General features: G+C 47.9%; 1 pseudogene; it reads left to right on the plus strand.

The window, feature by feature from the left end:
- The first annotated feature begins 4620 nt into the window (after positions 1-4620).
- LOC139564990 (gem-associated protein 5-like) overlaps positions 4621-14141 on the plus strand; it is a 29601-nt pseudogene continuing 20080 nt past the window's right edge.

The following is a 14141-nucleotide window of genomic DNA, read 5'->3' on the forward strand; positions in this document are numbered from 1 at the left end:
GAGCTAGGGTGAAAGATCTACGGTTGAGCTCTCTCTCTCTCAGACGCTGGTCTATGCGTGAAGCCAACTTGATCAGGGACTCGAGGTTGTCCGGTGGTTCCCGAGTGACCAGTTCATCTTGGATGGTGTCGGAAAGACCCTTCAAAAAGCACACTGTGAGCGCCTCGTCATTCCAGCCACTCGCTGCTGCCACCGTGCGGAACTGGATGGCATAGTCCGTCACGCTGCGCCGACCTTGGCGGAGAGTCAGGAGCTGTTTGGCTGAGTCAGGACCGCTGGTAGGACCTTGAAACACTCGCTTGAATTCTTCAGCAAAGGTAGAGTAGCTGGCACAGCAGGGACTTTGGGCATCCCACACAGCAGTAGCCCAGGCTAGGGCTTTTTCCGACAGCAGGGTGATGATATATGCTATCTTGGACCGGTCGGTGGGAAATGACGAGGGTTGCAGCTCGAAGGAGAGAGAACATTGGGTGAAAAACCCCTTACAACCACTCGGATCACCTGAGAACCGTTGGGGAGGCGGCAGACGAGGTTCAGCCAGGGGGTTAACTGCCACGGGCACTTGAATCTGATGAACTGGAGCAGAAGCGGTTGCAGGAGAAAGTTGATCAGAAATCTGCTTTATGGAAGTCATCATCTCCGACAGAAGTTGAGAATGTCCAGCCATTAAGGCCTCTTGCTGAACCAGAGCAGCTTCGTGACGTTGGACAGTCCCCTCGTGGTGGGACAGCATGGGAAAAAAGTCCTGGGTACTGGCTGCCTCTGGGTTCATTTTAATGGCTCAGTGTTTCTGTCAGGACCCGGTGCGAGAAACAGTCACTAAATCGGCAGAACCCAGAAGATGAGGCAGACACAGCAGTACTAGAGATGGTGGTTTAATAAAAAATAGATATCTTCCAAAATACAAAGAAAATCCACAAAGTGGTAAAAACAGCAAGGGAAAAACAAACCTCAAAAGACTAATCCAAAATACAAAAGAACAAAACCAGAGAACCTCTGGAAAATCCAACAAGAGAAAAATATATGTTCACAACAAGGCTTGGGCTGGGGCTGGGTGCTAACATACAAACACTGAGCAAGGAACTGAGGAACACACAGGGATTAAATACTAACAAGGGAACGACATACAGGTGCAAACAATAATTATAGCAAGGGCAAAAACAAAAGGTACAAAAAAGGTGCAATGGGGACATCTAGTGACAAAAAAACAGAACAGTCCTGGCCAAAACCTGACACCGCTCAGCAAGGAAGAAGCCACTGCTCCAAAACCGGCATAAGAAAAGCCAGACTGCGGTTTGCAACTGCATATGGGGACAAAGACCGTACTTTTTGGAGAAATGTCCTCTGGTCTGATGAAACAAAAATTTAACTGTTTGGCCATAATGACCATCGTTATGTTTGGAGGAAAAAGGGGGAGGCTTGCAAGCCAAAGAACACCATCCCAACCGTGAAGCACGGAGGTGGCAGCATCATGTTGTGGGGGTGCTTTGCCGCAGGATGAACTGATGCACTTCACAAAATAGATGGCATCATGAGGCAGGGAAATTATGTGGATATATTGAAGCAACATCTCAAGACATCAGTCAGGAAGTTAAAGCTTGGTCGCAAATGGGTCTTCCAAATGGACAATGAACCCAAGCATACTTCCAAAGTTGTGGCAAAATGGCTTAATGACAACAAAGTCAAGGGATTGGAGTGGCCACCACAAAGCCCTGACCTCAATCCTATAGAACATTTGTGGGCAGAACTGAAAAAGCATGTGCGAGCAAGGAGGCCTACAAACCTGACTCAGTTACACCAGCTCTGTCAGGAGGAATGGGCCACAATTCACCCAACTTATTGTGGGAAGCTTGTGGAAGGCTACCCGAAACGTTTGACCCAAGTTAAACAATTTAAAGGCAATGCTACCAAATACTAATTGAGTGTATGTAAACTTCTGACCAACTGGAAATGTGATGAAAGAAATAAAAGCTGAAATAAGTAATTCTCTCTATTATTATTCTGACATGTCACATTCTTAAAATAAAGTGGTGATCCTAACTGACCTAAGACAGGAAATGTTTACTAGGATTAAATGTCAGGAATTGTGAAAAACTGAGTTTAAATGTATTTGGCTAAGGTATATGTAAACCTCCGACTTCAACTGTATATGCTGTATTTTATACGATCTTTTGCACCTTGCCTATGCCGAGTTGGTCCCCCTTTTACTGGGAAGGCTTTCCACTAAATGTTGGAACATTGCTGCGGGGACTTGCTTCCATTCAGCCATATGAGCATTAGTGAGGTCAGGCACTGATGTTGGGTGATTAGGCCTGGCACGCAGTCGGCGTTCCAATTCATCCCAAGGTGTTCAATGGGATTGAGGTCAGGGCTCTGAGCATGGCCAGTCATGTTCGCCCACACCGATCTCGACAAGCCATTTCTGTATGGACCTCACTTTGTGCACGGGGTCATTGTCATGCTGAAATAGGAAACGGCCTTCCCCAAACTGTTGCCACAAAGTTGGAAGCACAGAAATGTCTAGAATGTCATTGTATGCTGTACCATTAAGATTTTCCTTCACTGAACTAAAGGGCCTAGCCCAAACCATGAAAAACAGCCCCAGACCATTATTCCTTCTCCACCAAACTTTACAGTTGGCACTATGATTTGGGGCAGGTAGTGTTCTCCTGGCATCTACCAAACCCAGATTTGTCTGTTGGACTGTCGGATGGTGAAGCGTGATTCATCACTCCAGAGAACGCATTTCCACTGCTCCAGAGTCCAATAGCGGCTCTAAAACCTCTCCAACCGAACCTTGGCATTGTGCATGGTGATCTTACACTTGAGTGCGGCTGCTTGGCCATGGAAACTCATTTCATTAAGCTCCAGATGAACAGTTCTTGTGCTGACGTTGCTTCCAAAGGCAGTTTGGAACTCATAGCTAGTGTTTCATTCAGCACTCAGCGATCCTGTTCTGTGAGCTTGTGTGGCCTACCACTTTGACAATAACAGCACTTATAGTTGACCGGGGCAGCTCTAGCAAGGCAGAAATTTGCCAAACTGACTAGTTGAAAAGGTGGCATCCTATGACGGTGCCACGTTGAAAGTCACTGAGCTCTTCAGTGAGGCCATTCTACTGCCGTTGTTTGTCTATGGATATTGCATGGATGTTTGCTAAATTTTATTCACTCATTTTGAATTCACTCATTTGAAGGGGTGTCGTTATACTTTTGTATATATAGATTATATTGTTTATTGGGTTATAATTGAAATACACTGTAACCTCTTCAGGTTGTGTATTGCTACCTGACCAAAAAAGCGATCCCAAAAAAGTTAAAAACTGAACAACCCGACAAGACATGGAAAATTCAAGGGGCCAGAATTCTGCAGACCACAGATAAAGTGAATATTTTTGAAGAGTGATTGTCATACTGAATCCAGATTTCATATATACCATCTAATCGGACGCGTCCGTTATGGGACTTTACATTAGGATTTGGCCTGTCATTTAAAAAAAGAACCATTCTAGAATTATTTGTAACCAGATAATTGTTTTAGACTTGTGTGACAGATATGGTACAAGAATTACAAGATTCTGTTAAAATACTGTTTATGCATCGAATAGCTTTGATGAGTACTTTCTCATCTGTGTGAGTGTGACTGAGTTGGGCCTCTGAGGCTTGGAGCTAGCAACTGATTTGTGATGGCTTGGTGATAAAACCTACAGCCTGCATTCCATAAAATGAGTTGGCCTGTGTGTGACCCGAGATAGAGATAGCCTGGAGGAGTAGAACAAACCCCTCTTTGTCTTTAATCATCTTTACATCTGAGAAACTAAGCCTGGGGGTAAAAGAACACCCAGTGCACATAACTCACAAGATGAACCCAAGATGATGCCCCGACCTGCCGGGGAAGGGTGGAACCAGCCATGACTAAGCATTTTAGTGTTTGCAATATAAGACCCATGATTCCTCTGTAACGTTGGGCTCTCAAAGATTACCGATGGGTGGTCGTTGACCAGCTTCATTATTGCAATTTTTATCGGTAATAAAGATTGATTGTTTGAAGAAATAACAAAATAAAGAATTAATAATGAAGAATTTTCCATTACAAAGAGCTATGAAAAAAAGCCAGCTGGGCAAGGGAGACGTCTATTTTGGAGACAGATAATCATGCGGGAAAAAATGCTTCTGTCACGACTCTCCTTGTTCGGGCGACGTTCGGCGGTCGACGTCACCGGCCTTCTAGCCATTGCTGATCCACTTTTCATTTTCCATTTGTTTTGTCTTTGTCTTACACACCTGGTTTCAATCCCACAATGTCTTGTTCATTATTTAACCCTCTGTTCCCCCATGTTTGTTTGTGAGTAATTGTTTGTATGTAATACGGTCCGTTATGTGGGCTCGCTTTATTGTATTTTGTCTATTTTTGAGTAAATTACGTTTATTTATTCATATCTGCTGTCCTGCGCCTGACTCCTCTACACATGCTACACACAGACCTCATTACAGAATTACTCACCTGAGAATGGAGTTAGCAGGAGCAGACGCCCTCCCTATGGCGATAGAGGAGTGCGTCCAGCAGCACGCGGCCATATAGCAACGTCTGGGAACCGCCATAGATCGCGTGCTGCAGACGATGGATCGTTGGGAGAGAGGAGGAGGTCGTCCAGCGCCTCCACCAGCCCCACTACAGCAGGCCCCACTGTCCACCCCTCCTTCACTCGGTCCCAGCGGGATTCGGCTCGTGCTCCCGAGGGAGTATGATGGGACGGCTGCCGGATGCAAGGGGTTCCTAGAGCTGGAGCTCTACCTGGCGACCGTCCATCCGGCTCCTTCGGGACGTGAGAGCGTGTGCGCATTCGTCTCCTGCCTCTCAGGCAAAGCCCTGGAGTGGGCCAACGCCGTATGGAGTGAAGGAGACGTAATGGACCATTACGCAGAGTTCACCTGCCGCTTTCGGGCAGTTTTCGACCACCCGCCTGAGGGTCGAGCAGCGGGTGAACGTCTGTTCCACCTGAGGCAAGGGACAAGGAGCGCGCAGGATTTCACTTTGGACTTCCGGACCCTGGCTGCAAGCGCGGGATGGAACGACGGGGCCCTGATCGATCACTACCGGTGCAGTCTGCGCGAGGACGTCCATCAGGAGTTGGCCTGCCAAGACACCACCCTCATGTTGGACCAGCTGGTGGACCTGTCCATCCGGCTGGACAACCTGCTGGTTACCCACGAACGTCCGGATCGGGGCCTGTCAGTTCCATCCCCCAGCACTTCCGCTCCGACGCCCATGGAGCTGGGAGGTGCTGCACTTAGGGCGACCGGAGGAGGGGCCATTCCCTGCACCATCTGTGGCCGCAGAGGGCACACTGCTGGTCGGTGCTGGGGGGGTTCCTGACTAGGCTCACCCAGAGCCCCCTGTTGCTCACATGTATGTGTTTATTAAATTTCCTGAGTTTTCCCCGCATTCCCAGCATAAGGCGCTCGTAGATTCAGGCGCAGCTGGGAATTTTATTGACCGTTCATTTGCCCATAGCTTAGGGATTCCCCTTGTTCCTGTGGATATGCCCTTCCCTGTGCACGCCCTAGATAGTCGACCATTAGGGTCAGGGATGATTAGGGAGGCCACCGCTCCACTAAGCATGGTTACGCAGGAAGGTCACAAGGAGAGAATCAGTCTCTTCTTCCTTATTGATTCTCCTGCGTTTCCCGTGGTGCTGGGCCTACCCTGGTTGGCCTGTCATGACCCCACTATTTCGTGGTAACAGAGGGCTCTCAAGGGTGTGGGGGCTGTGCTTTGGCAAAGTGGGTGGGATTATATCCTGCCTGTTAGGCCCTGTCCGGGGGTATCATCAGATGGGGCCACAGTGTCTCCTGACCCCTCCTGTCTCAGCCTCCAGTATTTATGCTGCAGTAGTTTATGTGTCGGGGGGCTAGGGTCAGTCTGTTATATCTGGAGTACTTCTCCTGTCTTTTTCGGTGTCCTGTGTGAATTTAAATATGCTCTCTAATTCTCTCTTTCTCTCTTTCTTTCTCTCTCTCAGAGGACCTGGGCCCTAGGACCATGCCTCAGGACTACCTGGCATGATGACTCCTTGCTGTCCCCAGTCCACCTGGCCGTGCTGCTGCTCCAGTTTCAACTGTTCTGCCTGCGGCTATGGAACCCTGACCTGTTCACCGGACGTGCTACCTGTCCCAGACCTGCTGTTTTCAACTCTCTAGAGACAGCAGGGGCGGTAGAGATACTCTTAATGCTCGGCTATGAAAAGCCAACTGACATTTACTCCTGAGGTGCTGACTTGTTGCACCCTCGATAACTACTGTGATTATTATTATTTGACCATGCTGGTCATTTATAAACATTTGAACATCTTGGCCATGTTATGTTATAATCTCCACCTGGCACAGCCAGAAGAGGACTGGCCACCCGTCATAGCCTGGTTCCTCTCTAGGTTTCTTCCTAGGTTTTGGCCTTTCTAGGGAGTTTTTCCTAGCCAACGTGCTTCTACACGTGCATTGCTTGCTGTTTGGGGTTTTAGGCTGGGTTTCTGTACAGCACTTTGAGATATCAGCTGATGTAAGAAGGGCTAATTAAATACATTTGATTTGATTTTGAAGAGGTGGTCACGAGAGTGCTCAGGGAGGTGTGAAGGGGTTTCCATCCACCGTGCGCATCCCCTCAGAATATGCTGATTTGGCTCTCTGTAAGAAGGCGACTCAATTACCCCCCCATCGACGGGGGGATTGTGCGATAAATCTCCTGGTAGACGCTGCACTTCCCAGGAGTCACGTGTATCCTCTGTCACAGGAGGAGACGGCGGCTATGGAAACATATGTCTCCGAATCCCTGGGGCAGGGATACATTCGGCCCTCCACTTCACCTACCTCCTCAAGTTTCTTTTTTGTGAAGAAGAAGGATGGAGGTCTGCGCCCATGTATTGACTATCGAGGGATCAATCATCGCCAGTGCGATCGAGTCAATGCACAGGGCGCGCTTCTTCACAAAATTGGATCTCAGGAGCGCTTACAACCTGGTGCATATCCGGGAGTGGGACGAGTGGAAGACGGCATTTAGTACCACCTCAGGGCACTATGAGTACCTCGTCATGCCGTACGGGTGGTGAATGCTCCATCAGTCTTCCAGGCCTTTGTTGAATAGATTTTCCGGGACCTGCTCGGGCAGGGTGTAGTGGTGTATATCGACAACATTCTGATATACTCCGCTACACGCACCGAGCATGTGTCCCTGGTGCGCAGGGTGCTTGGTCGACTGTTGGAGCATGACCTGTACATCAAGGCTGAGAAATGTCTGTTCTTCCAACAGTCCGTCTCCTTCCTAGGGTACCGCATTTCCACTTTAGGTGTGGAGATGGAGTGTGACCGCATTTAAGCCGTGCGTAATTGGCCGACTCCCACCACGGTAAAGGAAGTGCAGTGGTTTCTAGGGTTTTGCAACTACTACCGGAGGTTTATCCGGGGTTTTGGTCAGGTAGCAGCTCCCATTACCTCACTGCTAAAGGGGGGACCGGTGCGGCTGCAGTGGTCGGATGAGGCGGTCAGGGCTTTTGGTCACCTGAAGGCTCTGTTGACCTCGGCTCCCGTGCTGGCTCATCCGGATCCCTCTTTGGAGTTCATAGTGGAGGTGGACGCCTCCGAGGCTGGGATAGGAGCCGTGCTCTCTCAGCGCTCGGGCACGCCACCAGAGCTCCACCCCTGTGATTTCTTTTCGAAGAAGCTCAGCCCGGCGGAACGAAACTATGATGTGGGGGACCGGGAGCTGTTGGCTGTTCTCAAGGCTCTGAAGGCGTGGAGACATTCGCTTGAGGGGGCTAAACACCCTTTTCTCATCTGGACTGACCACCGCAATCTGGAGTACATCCGGGCGGCGAGGAGACAGAACCCTCGCCAGGTAAGGCGAGGCGATGTTCTTTACCCGTTTTGTTTTCACTCTGTCCTACAGACCAGATTCCCAGAACGCTAAGGCAGACGCACTGTCCCGGATGTATGACACAGAGGAGTGGTCCTTGGATCACACTCCCATACTTCCGGCCTCCTGCCTGGTGGCACCGGTGGTGTGGGAGCTGGACGCGGACATCGAGCGGGCGTTACGCACAGAGCCCACTCCCCCCCCAGTGTCCAGCTGGGCGCCTGTACTTTCCGTCTGCTGTTCGAGACCGTTTGATCTATTGGGCCCACACGTCACCCTCCTCTGGTCATCCTGGCATCGGTCGGACGGTGCCTTAGTGGGAAGTACTGGTGGTCCACCTTGGCCAAGGACGTGAGGGTTTATGTTTCCTCCTGTTTGGCGTGCGCCCAGTGCAAGGCTCCCAGGCACCTGCCCAGAGGGAAGTTACAACCACTACCTGTTCCACAACGGCCGTGGTCGTACCTGTCGCTGGACTTCCTGGCGGATCTTCCTCCCTCACAGGGCAACACCACGATTCTGGTCGTTGTGGATCGGTTTTCTAAGTCCTGCCATCTCCTCCCTTTGCCCGGTCTCCCTACGGCCCTACAAGACTGCGGAGACCCTGTTCACTCACGTCTTCTGGCACTACGGGGTGCCTGAGGACATAGTCTCTGATCGGGATCCCCAGTTCACGTCCAGGGTCTGCAGAGCGTTCATGGAACGTCTGGGGGTCTCGGTCAACCTCACCTCAGGTTTTCACCCCGAGAGTAACGGGCAGGTGGAGAGAGTAAACCAGGATGTGGGTAGGTTTCTGCGGTCATATTGCCAGGACCGGCCGGGGGAGGGGGCAGCGTTCATCCCCTGGACAGAGATGGCCCAAAACTGACTCACCTCTCTCCCTTCCAGTGCGTACTGGGGTATCAGCCGGTTCTGGCACCTTGGCATCAGAGCCAGATCGAAGCTCCTGCGGTGGACGAATGGTTTAAGCGCTCGGAGGAGACCTGAGACGCTGCCCATGTGCACCTGCAACGGGCCGTGAGGCGGTAGAAGGCAACCGCCGACCGCCACCGCAGTGAGGCCCCAGTGTTCGCACTGGGGGACCGGGTCTGGCTCTCGTCCCGAAACATGCCCCTCCGCCTGCACTGCCGGACGCTGGGTCCGCGGTTTGTGGGGCCGTTCGAAGTCCTGAGGAGACTGAACGAGGTATGCTACACGTTACAGCTTCCCCCAGATTACCGTATTAATACCTCGTTCCATGTGTCTCTCAGGCCGGTGGTGGCTGGTCCACTCCAGGAGTCTGAGGTGCGGGAGGTTCCTCCGCCCCCTCTGGACATCGAGGGTGCCCAGGCGTATGCTGTTCGAGCCATCCTGTACTCAAGGCGTCGGGCGAGGGGCCTTCAGTACCTCGTGGAGTGGGAGGGGTACGGTCCGGAGGAGAGATGCTGGGTGCCAGTGGAGGACATGTTGGACCCTTCGTTGCTGCGGGAGTTCCACCGTCTCCATCCGGATCGCCCTGCGCCTCGTTCTCCGGGTCGTCCCGGAGGTCGGTGTCGGCGCGCTGTTGGATCACCCCGCCCCCCCCCATCAAGGGGGGTGGGGGTACTGTCACGACTTCCGCCGAAGTCGGTCCCTCTCCTTGTTCGGGCGGCGGTCGACGTTGCCGATCCACTTCATTTTCCATTTGTTTTGTCTTTGTCTTACACACCTGGTTTCAATCCCCCAATAACTTGTTCATTATTTAACCCTCTGTTCCCCCATGTTTGTTTGAGTAATTGTTTGGATGTAATACGGTCTGTTATGTGGGCTCGCTTTATTGTATTTTGTCTATTTTTGAGTAAATTATGTTTATTTACTCATATCTGCTGTCCTCCGCCAGACTCCTCTACACAAGCTACACACAGACCTCATTACAGCTTCCACTAAAAAAATAAGTAATGGTAAAGGAGGCAGACAGACAGTGAAAGTAAGCACAAGTGTTGGCTGTTTCTTGATATATACTGAATCACACCTGTTTTGTTCAATTGTGGTGTGGTCATTGAAAAAACAATACATGTTTTATTCTCACTTTTACTTCAATGTACAGTACCAGTCAAGAGTTTGGACACACCTACTCATTCCTGGGTTTTTCTTTATTTTTACTATTTCCTATATTTTTACTATTTCCTACATTGTAGAATAATAGTGAAGACATCAAAATATGAAATTATACATATGGAATAATGTAGAAAGTGTTAGACACAAACTATTTTTTATATTTGAGATTCTTCAACGTAGCCACCCTTTGCCTTGTCAGCTTTGCACACTCTTGGCATTCTCACAAATACCTTATTGACATACAGTGGGGAGAACAAGTATTTGATACACTGCCGATTTTGCAGGTTTTCCTACTTACAAAGCATGTAGAGGTCTGTAATTTTTATCATAGGTACACTTCAACTGTGAGAGACGGAATCTAAAACAAAAATCCAGAAAATCACATTGTATGATTTTTAAGTAATTTATTTGCATTTTATTGCATGACATAAGTATTTGATCACCTACCAACCAGTAAGAATTCCGGCTCTCACAGACCCGTTAGTTTTTCTTTAAGAAGCCCTCCTGTTCTCCACTCATTACCTGTATTAACTTCTTGCAACTATAGGGGGTGCTGTTCCGCATTAGCATATTTGGGTCTCCAAATTAAACTGCCTCGTGCTAAATTCTTGATCGTACAATATGCATATTATTGTTATTATTGGATAGAAAACACCTTCTAGTTTCTATAGAAGTTGGAATTTTGTCTCTGAGTGGTACAGAACAATTTCTACAGCACTTTTCATGACAGGGTTCAGATTTCAGAAATTTTTACCCCTGATCTGGGGTCTGTTTTTAAGGCGACAGTGAATGCTATGAAGAAACCGACACTGCCTACGTCTTCCTCTGGGTGTCTGTACGTCATCACGTTTTGAATGGAATCGATTGCACAATCACAGCCATTATAAAACCACAAAATGTATAGGGACCGCCCTTTCTCGTCGCGCGCCTGAAGCGTGAAGGACATCGGACTTGCCTCATTCCAAATCGTTTTTTAGAGAGTGATATTTCTCCGGTCATGTTTTCAGTCGTTATAGTTGTTAAAAACATCATAATGTAGTTAATTTGAACCGTTTTATAGCAATTTATATCCGTTTAGTGCGATTTTGAGGAATTTCTTTGTCGTGCCCTTTTTAGCTTTGGAAACGTTTCGGGGTGTCGGTCGTTGGTGGTGGACATTTCGAAGGACAGAGGACATCTATCGACCAAAAGACGTTTATAACATAGAAAGGATACATTGCCCAAGAATATGATGGAAGAACAGCTCAAAGTAAGCAATATTTAATATGATAAATTGTTGTTCTGTCGAAATATTTTAAACGCATATTTCGCCATTTTGTTTGTTATCGCGTCACTTGGCGAACCCTGTATTGAAAAGTAAGGATAATTTTAAAAATGTAAGTCAGCGGTTGCATTAAGAACTAATTTGTCTTTCGATTCCTGTCAACCCTGTATTTTTTAGTCAAGTATATGATTAGCTTTCAATTAAACTAGATCACTCTGATAGATGACGTCAGACATATTGAGGCTTGATTTCCTAGTATTTTTATTGTGTAACCACGGTTTTGTATGGCTAAATATGCACCTTTTCGAACAAACTGTATATGTATGTTGTAAAATGATGTTACAGGAGTGTCATCTGAAGAATTCTGAGAAGGTTAGTGAAAAAATTAATATATTTTGGCGGTGATTACGTTATAGCGCTCTTTGGCTGGAATCGATGCTCTGGTAACGTTTGCACATGTGGTATGCTAACTTATCGATTTATTGTGTTTTCGCTGAAAAACGCTTAGAAAATCTGAAATATGGTCTGAAATCACAAGAACTGGGTCTTTCCATTGCTATGCTTTGTCTATTTTTATGAAATGTTTTATGATGAGTAAATTGGTCATACACGTTGCTCTATCTAGTAATTCTAGTCGATTTGTGATGGTCGGTGCAATTGTAAACTGTGATTTCTACCTGAAATATGCACTTTTTTCTAACAACACCTATCCAATACCATAAATATGTTATCAGACTGTCATCTGAAGAGGTTTTTTATAGGTTATTGGCTATCAATATCTTAGTTTAGCCGAATTGGTGATAGCACCTGAAGGAGTAAGAAACTGATGGAGTTAGAAAAGTGGTGTATTTTGCTAACGTGTTTAGCTAATAGATTTACATATTGTGTCTTCCCTGTAAAACATTTTAAAAATCTGAAATGGTGGCTTTATTCACAAGATCTGTATCTTTCATCTGGTGTCTTGGACTTGTGATTTAATGATATTTAGATGCTACTATCTACTTGTGAAGCTATGCTAGCTATGCTAATCAGTGTGTGGGGGGGGTGGGGGGTGATCCCGGACCCGGGGTAGAGGCTCGTGAAAGGTTAACTGCACCTGTTTGAACTCGTTACCTGTATAAAAGACACCTGTCCACACACTCAATCAAACAGACTCCAACCTCTCCACAATGGCCAAGACCAGAGAGCTGTGTAAGGACATCAGGGATAAAATTGTAGACCTGCACAAGGCTGGGATGGGCTACAGGACAATAGGCAAGCAGCTTGGTGAGAAGGCAACAACTGTTGGCGCAATTATTAGAAAATGGAAGAAGTTCAAGATGACGGTCAATCACCCTCAGTCTGGGGCTCCATGCAAGATGTCACCTCGTGGGGCATCAATGATCATGAGGAAGGTGAGGGATCAGCCCAGAACTACACGGCAGGACCTGGTCAATGACCTGAAGAGAGCTGGGACCACAGTCTCAAAGAAAACCATCAGTAACACACTACGCCGTCATGGATTAAAATCCTGCAGCGCACGCAAGGTCCCCCTGCTCAAGCCAGCGCATGTCCAGGCCCATCTGAAGTTTGCCAATGACCATCTGGATGACCCAGAGGAGGAATGGGAGAAGGTCATGTGGTCTGATGAGACAAAAATAGAGCTAAACTCCACTCGCCGTGTTTGGAGGAAGAAGAAGGATGAGTACAACCCCAGGAACACCATCCCAACCGTGAAGCATGGAGGTGGAAACATCATTCTTTGGGGATGCTTTTCCGCAAAGGGGACAGGACGACTGCACCGTATTGAGGGGAGGATGGATGGGGCCATGTATCGCGAGATCTTGGCCAACAACCTCCTTCCCTCAGTAAGAGCATTGAAGATGGGTCGTGGCTGGGTCTTCCAGCATGACAATGACCCGAAACACACAGCCAGGGCAACTAAGGAGTGGCTCCGGAAGAAGCATCTCAAGGTCCTGGAGTGGCCTAGCCAGTCTCCAGACCTGAACCCAATAGAACATCTTTGGAGGGAGCTGAAAGTCCGTATTGCCCAGCGACAGCCCCGAAACCTGAAGGATCTGGAGAAGGTCTCTATGGAGGAGTGGGACAAAATCCCTGCTGCAGTGTGTGCAAACCTGGTCAAGAACTACAGGAAACGTACGATCTCTGTAATTGCAAACAAAGGTTTCTGTACCAAATATTAAGTTCTGCTTTTCTGATGTATCAAATACTTATGTCATGCAATAAAATGCAAATTAATTACTTAATAATCATTGTGATTTTCTGGATTTTTGTTTTAGATTCTGTCTCTCACAGTTGAAGTGTACCTAGGAAAACCTTTGTAAGTAGGAAAACCTGCAAAATCGGCAGTGTATCAAATACTTGTTCTCCCCACTGTAAGTATTGAAACCCTTTGCTTTGAGACTCGAAATTGAGCTCAGGTGCATACTGTTTCCATTGATCATCCTTTTGATGTTTCTACAACTTGATTAGAATACACCTGTGGTAAATTCAATTGATTGGACATGATTTGGAAAGGGACACACCTGTCTATATAAGGTCCCACAGTTGACAGCGCACGTCAGTGCGAACACCAAGCCATGAGGTCGAAGGAATTATCCATAGAGCTCTGAAGGCACAGATCTGGGGAAGGGTATCAAAAATGTCTGCAGCATTAAAGGTCCCCAAGAACACAGTGGCCTCCATCATTTTTAATTGGAAGAAGTTTGGAACCACCAAGTCTCTTCCTAGAGCTGGCCGCCGGGTGAAACTGAGCAATCAGGGGAGTGACCAAGAACCCGATGGTCACTCTGACAGAGCTCTAGAGTTCCTCTGTGGAGATGGTAGAACCTTCCAGAAGGAAAACCTTCTCTGCAGCACTCCACCAACCAGGCCTTTATGGTAGAGTGGCCAGACGTAA

Source organism: Salvelinus alpinus, chromosome 1 (genome assembly GCF_045679555.1).
Source record: "Salvelinus alpinus chromosome 1, SLU_Salpinus.1, whole genome shotgun sequence".
NCBI classification, from domain to species: domain Eukaryota; kingdom Metazoa; phylum Chordata; class Actinopteri; order Salmoniformes; family Salmonidae; genus Salvelinus; species Salvelinus alpinus.